Here is an 8811-nt window from a genome sequence, read left to right on the forward strand (position 1 = left end):
GAATTAGGGAAATGAAAAGAGGGCTATGTAGTTTGTCCTTGGATTCACCATGAAATTGATTATTATTATCTTTACTTTCACAAGTGTTACATTTATAAAGTCCTTTACAATTCCTGGTTAGTCCTCTGTTCACCTGTGGGATATAGATTAAATTTAATCACCAGGAAAGTCGAGGTATTGAAATAAGAAGTTGTCTCCAATGTTGAAGGCAGGAGATTCTAGTACAAAAAAAAAAAATAGTTGGAAATAAATAAGGTTGGAAAAACTACAATAAATCTTTCTGTTTTCTAGAGTTGTAAATTGAAAGCCCCCCAAAAGAGCAGTAGTTAGTGGCCCAAAGAGTAAAATACAGCAGATCCCACAAATTAGTGGTTTGAGCCTAGAAACAAAATCTGACGTGAATGCCTGATTTAAATCTCAGTTCTTGGCTTGATTAGCACGTGACTAAACTCGGTATGAGTAGAATCAACACTTCACATTGATGAACATGAAAAAACAGCTTCACCTCCTTTCTCTCCAATATTTCAGACAAATTCATGGGAAGATATTTTTTCTTTTAAATAACATCTCTGATATTTACATTAAATTCAATCAAAAATATAATTTTCCATAGGAATTTCCTTCATAACAAACATTTTAAAATGCCTTTGTGATAGATGATGATCCTAAGTTAAACTGCTTAAGAGTGGAGGTTTCAATTGGTGTTCAGTTGAAATTTGACTGCCATATGACCCGAATCCCCAATAGTTCATGCACTAATCTTTAAACTTCCTTCTATTTTTAGACTCTTTACTTTCCTTCTAATACAAACTTTATGCTTTGCATCAGTTGGAAAAATATCATTGCCCATTATGATTGTTCAAATATCATGGTTCAAATATCATTCTCCTACCCAGAAAGATGAATGCTTTTATTTTACTTATTAAATTAAATCTAAATTCCAAATTTGGTGAGTGAATTTGAAAGCCTCCCATAATCTATGCCTTTCTTACCCAGCTGAGCTTGCTATATCCAAACAATACATTTCTGTTCCTCCTCATTGCATGCCTCTTCCCTGAACATGCATTCTCACTTCTCCCACCTTATCTTTGTATAATTTGCCTTTACTTCTATGAAACCCATGGTTTCTGATTCTCTAAATGTGACAGGTCCTCAAGGCCCAGCTTAAATTCCCTTTCTTCCAGCCCGTGATGGACAGTAACGCTGGTGAATAGACATTGCATTTGCTGATGGTGTGATAAAATTTAGCATACTTAAAGGTAACATAGTTTATGTTTCTCTTGTTTTGTTAAAAGAAGTTATCACAGTTCTGTAAGCGCAGTAAGTCCTTTATAAATATTGATTGATTAATGCTTCCATAGCTAATTTCCCTCTGGCACCTCTGTAGAGATAGAGAAAATACATTTACGAAATCATTGTGTATTATACCCTTGTACAACTGTGAATAAGTCACCTGGTGTGTGTGTTCAGTTGTTTGAAAGCCTCGTTATACTATTAACTATCATTATACATTTAAAAAGTTCATAGTTTCAGATTAAAAGTGACTCACCATAGCAAAATACAGCATAATTGGATGCATTATGGTCTACAGCGTTCACATGTATCAAGATCCCTCTACTGTGGTCTCTTAAAAACTGGAACACAAGCCAAATAGAGTCAATTATTATAAATAAAACATAATTCCAGTGACACACAAGCTCTTCTGAAGCATCGTTCATGCACAGTCAGTGCTGTTCTATGGAGCTGAAGGATGAATGGTAAAATAGCACCATTCACAGGAGGTGCATTTTATTGGATGCCTAAGTCAACTACTGCTCAGTCTCCATATTTTAGAGCAAACATATCACAGACAGGATATTTCCTTTATGTGATGGGCTTCCTCCTGGAAAGTTTTGAGTATGAGTGTGTTTGTAAGCTTTTTTGTGGATTAGATCCTACTTTTCCCCTATTGGCTTACACTAGGTTTGTATTTCAGATTTTTTTATTCTTTTTTTCTCAGTAAACTCTAATTCCAAATTAAAAATTTCTCTGCCCTGCCACCAAGATTATTTTTTAATTCATGATCAAATGATTAACTGCTTTCCAAAAATTGTATTTTTAAGTCTGGTAGTAAATATTTCACAATAGTTGTTTTACTGATTTATATGCTAGCTGCTGATTTACCTGCATTTTTCTTAAAGTGAAGGTGTACTGACAAAAACTTTAGTCAGACTTCTTTTTTTTTATTCAGTTTTTCACCATCTCTTTCCCTCTCTCAATGACTTCTTGTCTGTCTAAAAAGTTCAGAAAGTCAAAAAGCAGTAAATTAGCTCAAGTCCTTCAAGAATTTATAAAATTAGGTCCCCTTTTATGACTAGGAAGAAAAAACCAGCTGTTGTGCTACTTACCATGTTTTTGCTTCAAAACCTTCTTAATTTTAAATGACAATTATTGTTTTAATAGCAGTTAGTCACTGAGATTGACAGAGAAGGAATTTATGCCTAGTAACAGGTATGAAACTCTCCAGAGCATGTGCCTATCAGTAAGAACTTGACAGATCAGGCGAAACTCGGATAAAATGGCAGTTATCAGCACGTAGCCATTTTTTCATTGTGATTGAGGTAAAGCCCTGAACATTTGCCCAAAATCATTTTCAGCCACGTCTCCTCACCACATGTTTTTTTTTCTGAGTATGGAAGTAAACTGAGGCTTTTTCCACACCTGCACAGCATAACTGTGTGGACAAAAGCTTAAAGTGAGATTAAGATCAAACAAGAAGGGTCAATATTAAGTCCTCTTGGAGGAGAATGATGTGGACATTGAAACAGAAAAAAATTCTTTGTTCTCTGGAATCACACATACAGGGATGCTACAAACTCCAGCTTCAGATGGCCATTTCTGCAACCAACCAAAAGGAACTAGATCAAAGAAAAGGAAAGAGAGAAGCCAACAGATCAAACCTGATGACCTTATTTGAACATCTAGATTTAGGCATGCCTAAATCAGCCGCAACTCCTTCGACTTCCTAATTTCATGAGCAAATCAATTTACTTCTATTGTTTAAATTTATGTGAATTGGTTTTCTATCACAAGACATTCTCATTTATTTCTCAGATAAAGCAGATCGATTATATACTCCTGAGTCGGACTTGACTCATCCCTGTCTGCTGGCCCGCTGGCCCTCTTCCAGATGCCGATAGACATGCCATCGAGACATGGTGTTGAAATTACAAAAACTTTGAACAGAATGGCTTCAAAGAATTGGTCCTGACAAACTTTTTCTTCAAAGTTAGGTGTGTGCTTTCTGCCTAGGATGTGAAAGAGCAACTTTTGTCTCTCTGTGTCAGTTATGAATTCCACTGAGAATCCACATCAGAATGACTAACCATCATAATCAAGGCTTGCCCTGAGTCACATTGCCAGGCAGCCCAAAAATATCTTTTGTATTTTCCTTCCAGCCTCAGTCTTTACCTCGGTGAGCACTTTGGCTGACTTCCCCTCCCCTACCAAGTCATATTCTGGAAAGGACTTGTTCTCAGCTGGCTATCAAACCAACCTCTATTAGATGTTGAAGAATCTCTTTTATAATGACGGTCAGGTACCATGGCAGGCTGTGCAAGCAAGAATCTGGACAGGTGGAGTCGTTGAATATTCTTTGTATTGCATCCCCTGGGGAGCCACCTATTCTGTCCTCCTTCCTCTGCCCATGAGTGTTAAGAGAAAGGAGGATTCTCCTGAGAAACAGGACCCATTGTATGAGTAAAAGCATGTAGCTTTCCCAATTTGTGTTATAAGCACCTTCTTAGCATCTAATCTGCTGAAGTGTTTTACTTTCTGGAAAAAAAAAAAGATTTAATGTTTGGTCTTGTATGGCTTTTTTATTGGTGATATGCAAAATATTACTTAACTAGAGGTAAAATTGAAAGTCCAAATTCATTTGGTTAACAACAGGAAATATTTCTCTTCTACATGTTTTCCTTTGATTTTGTTAAATGGTATTATTTTGGCTTTAAGAAAGTATTTCTATCCAAGGAATGAAAGACCAGATCATTGAATGTTTTTTGTTTTCTAAATAAGCCAAAAATCTCCTAAAACTCATTTACACACACACACACACACACACACACACATGCTCCCATATTCCTCTAAACCCTAAACAAATAACTAGGAATAAAAACCTACTGAGGAAATGGAAAAGGACTTCTCATGGCTTAAACTGTTTTGAGAATACGCCTGCTAAATAAATTTTACACGTGATCTGATGTGCAAGCCAAGGAACGTACATATGGTGAAACTTTAGCAAATACTTACTAGGGGAGTAACCCACAAAGGAATTAAGGCTCCTAGCCACATATTTAAGTTTTTCACCCAAACTTAAAAGTTATGTCATTTTTCACTGGAGAATGTAGGTTGGCGAATGGATTTAACACTACCATTTGGTCTAATTTCCTGATGTCTGCTCCAATCATTGTATAAGCCTCTTTATAGAGGGAAAAAAAAAAATCTTAGAGCTTTATCTCCTTGTTTTCTGCGTTCTCACACAGGCACTCTGTTACCTTTTACTCACTGAAAGCTGGGGTTGATTGAAAAAGAAACCATTCAGGATAAAGATGAGTTTTAATATTATACCTATCCCCGAAACCAAAATAACTGAGATGAAAACATTTTCCAACATAAACCATACTTTGTAGGTCAGGATGGAAAACCTGGAAGAAAGAAAAAGTGCTTTATTCTATTTAAGTGAAACATGTTTTCTGGTTTTAATAATTTTAATTCTTTCCTATCTGAATCTAGTTATATCTTCTAAATTTTATGTTGTTCTTTCTAACAAAATCTCTATGTTGATGACCATTCCAGCAATAGCAATTATTCTCTGCATGGTTTGGGTTACCCCTTTTTACTTTGCCTTTCCCAGATGAAAGAGCCACATATTTGAAGTAGATCTATTTTTCAAGTAAAGATTTTTAAATAAGGCTTTGAAGCTCTTTTTTAGAAGAAGATTTGGGATCCTGATCATTCGCAAGCTATATACAAACCTAGCAACTTGATTAGAATATTTCAAAGCACTCATACTAATCCAAATAGTCATTGAAGATAAATGAAAGTTTAGAGAAGATAAATCAAAACCTGGAAATGGACCTGAGTTCTAATTACAGCCCCAACATTTATGAGCATTGTGACCACAGATTATTTCCATAACTTTTCTAAGTTTACTTCCTTATCTAAAGTAGAGACATAAATTTCTTCCACACCACAAGATAGTAATGAGAAATCAGTAACACAACGTACACTTGCAGCAGAATGTTCAATAAATAATGAATGCTCAAAATAGACTCATGATTCAGTTATTATTATGATTGCACTATTCAAATTGTCATTCAGTGTTAGTTCCTTCATGTCACTGAAACTTTAAATGCAGAAAAATACTTGGCTTCTGCCATGCCACAGCAATAAGTCCACTGTTCTTCATAAACTCTAAATGCTTCTTCATATACTGTACTTTCACAAGAATAGGCAAACATCTAGTTTAGAATTCTGATCCTTAATTGTTGTTGTTCTGTTCGTCACCATAACTTCTACCATCCTAAATGCACACGGCCTATCACAGGTTCTCTCTTACTTGTCATATATAATTATTTACAAAAGAAATACTAGACTTTATACATCTTCCACAGAAAGCCAGTTCTACCAAAGCCTAAAGAAGTAAACATGACTTCATTATTAGTACATCTATTTGCTTGTTTTTTAATTTATAATTTATTCTCCACTATGCTCCAAAAGAACATATTTGATAAACAGATGAAAAACCACGCATAAAGAAGAACAAGACCATTAGCATATCATAATCTTAGGGTAATGATTACTTAAAAACAGTCCTTTATGTCACTTGGAGTCTCCTAGACATGGAGGGAAAGAACAACCAAGAGGGACCATGAAGATACAACAGAGTTGAGTGTGAAATAGGCTTAGTTAAAAGAAATGGCATTTATGAAAATGTACCAGGTGCTCCAAACTCAGCTAGATATTGATATATCATACTTCATTCAATTCTCACAGCAACTTTATAAAGCAGATGTTATTGTGCCCATTTTAGAAATATATAATTGGTGGTAATAGCTACACAGAGACTGAATGACAGATAAAAGATTCACACTCCAAACTGCCTAAATTCATTGCTTAGTTAGTTGCAAAATAATTCCAGTGTAATTACATAGACCCTGGATTTTCTGTTCAAGTGCAAATTACCGAAGGGAGGAAATTTAATTAGAATGTGTGTTGCTCATAATTTTTTAACTCACTGTAGTCCATTACCAGAGGAGTAAATTTGATCCTAATTATTTGCAAATTTGTATTTGCAAATTTGCCTGCTTGTTAAAATCTATTTGTAATCCCAAAGTCCATACTCTTCAGTGTTTTCGTGATCTTTAGCAAACACATGCAGAGTGATGAAAAATTGAGTCACCATTTCCTGGCATGCACTTTCCTGTACAAGGTCTAATAAGGTGATGTTCTGACTTCTTTTTTAAAAATTTTTATTGGAGTATAGTTGATTTACAATGTTGTGTTCGTTTCTGCTGTACAACAAAGTGAATCAATTATACATATACACATATCCACTCTTTTTTAGATTTCTTTTCCCATATAGGTCATTACAGAGTATTGAGTAGAGTTCGCTGTGCTATACAGTAGGCCTTTATTAGTTAACTGTTTTATATATAGTAGTGTGTATATGTCAATCTCAGTCTCCCAATTTATTCCCCCCTCTTTCCCCCCGGTAACCACAAGTTTTTTTTTTTTGTTGTTGTTGTTACATCTGTGACTCTATTTATGTTTTGTAAATAAGTTCATTTGTACCATTTTCTTAGATTCCACATATAAGCAATAGCATATGATAGGTTCCTTAAAAAACTAAAAATAGAGCTACCATATGATACAGCAATCCCACTCCTGGGCATATATCCAGAGAAAACCATAACTCAAAAATACACATGTACCCCAATGTTCACTGCAGCACTATGTACGATAGCCAGAACATGGAAGCAACCTAAATGTCCATCGACAGAGGAATGGATAAAGAAGATGTGGTACATATATACAATGGAATATTACTCAGCCATAAAAAAAGAACAAAATACTGTCATTTGCAGCAACATGGGTAGACCTAAAGATTGTCATACTGAGTGAAGCAAGTCAGATGCTCTGACTTCTTGTTTCACTTTTCATATTGTAAACAAGTATCCTTTTTATGATCTATTTAGTGACATGTTTGTTTTTTTAATTTCTGTGCTCCTGTGTGGGGGGAGATTTTGCTGTTTAAAATGACCCCCAAGCATAGTGCTGAGAGGTATCTAGTGTTCTTTAGAGCAAGAACGCTGTGATGAGCCTCATAGAAAAATACAGGTGTTAGAAAACTTTCATCCGACTTGAAATATAGTACTGTTGACCATGATTTCAATGGTTAATGAATCAACAGTGTACATTAAATAAAGTTTCTTTAAATATAGACACACATACAACAAGATCATTCATTGATTGGTTTATGAAAATTCTATAACCGGAGGTTTACAGGCATCTAGAAGGGATTGTTCAGTATTTGCTAATTTGGTGTTCACAGCAAATGTATAGAACATCAATACTGAGAATAATAAGAATCAACTATACGTCTTTTAAAAAGTTATGGTCCAGGGCTTCCCTGGTGGCGCAGTGGTTGACAGTCCGCCTGCCGATGCAGGGGACACGGGTTCGTGCTCCGGTCCGGGAAGATCCCACATGCCGCGGAGCGGCTGGGCCCGTGAGCCATGGGTGCTGAGCCTGCGTGTCCGGAGCCTGTGCTCCGCAACGGGAGAGACCACAACAGTGAGAGGCCTGCGTACCGCAAAAAAAAAAAAAAAAAAAAAAAAAAAGTTACGGTCCAGACAGGACATTTAAATAATATTCTCATCTCCCTCATACATTTACACCAAGATGTGTGGTAGAGTTAGTATTTTGAATTTGATTTACAAAAACTTTTATTAAAGCCCTTAGCTTCCATTATTTGTTCCTACAAACCAACCCTGCGATGGACCTAACACTTTCTCCACAAGGCACTCACTCACTCAAAATGTTCTTCCTCACGTATTGTTGCCAATCTTCTCCCAGGTCATCGTGCAAGGGGCTGCAGGATATGATGCCACAGTGCTGACTTACTCTGAAGAGTCCTACCCTCTCTGCCCAGCACACCCTTATGTAGAATAAGTTGCTCTTGGGTTTTCCATTCCTCTTGCAAATCAGACTGTGTAGTTTTGAAGTTCCTGTCCTTTCCTGGAAAGTAACGGAAGTGGATGCAGAGAAGGAGCCAGGCAAGCAAAAATGTTGGAAAGAGGATGTGAACCCCACCTGTGAACAGCAAAGCATCTGGAAAAGTCGAGAGGGTTTTGCCCTGTGAACCAACATAGAGTCACAGCCAGATGATCCAGGTGTCCTGCTCCCTTTCTCTTTCTCTCTCACCTTCAATTCTCTCTCTTTCTTCTCTTAAGAAGGAGGCTGAGGCAGGAAGAAGATTCACTTATTGTATCTGTCTGGTAAGAGACACAACAACACTTTCACCTCATCTCCAGACCTCAAGCCCTCTCCTGTATATCCTCCTAACACCGACAGATGTTTCACACATTTATCTGAAGAAAATGCACTTTGCCAATGAGTGCTTCTATGCTTACTTTTGCCCTTTGGGAGCTATCCTTACACAAATGGTATCACTGCACCATTCAAACTATTCAGATAGATATTATTCATATATGCAGAATCCAACCACTTCTCACTTTCTCCACAGCTACTACCTTAGTTCATCAACTC

The sequence above is a fragment of the Tursiops truncatus genome, chromosome 2, assembly GCF_011762595.2.
Source record: "Tursiops truncatus isolate mTurTru1 chromosome 2, mTurTru1.mat.Y, whole genome shotgun sequence".
NCBI lineage: Eukaryota > Metazoa > Chordata > Mammalia > Artiodactyla > Delphinidae > Tursiops > Tursiops truncatus.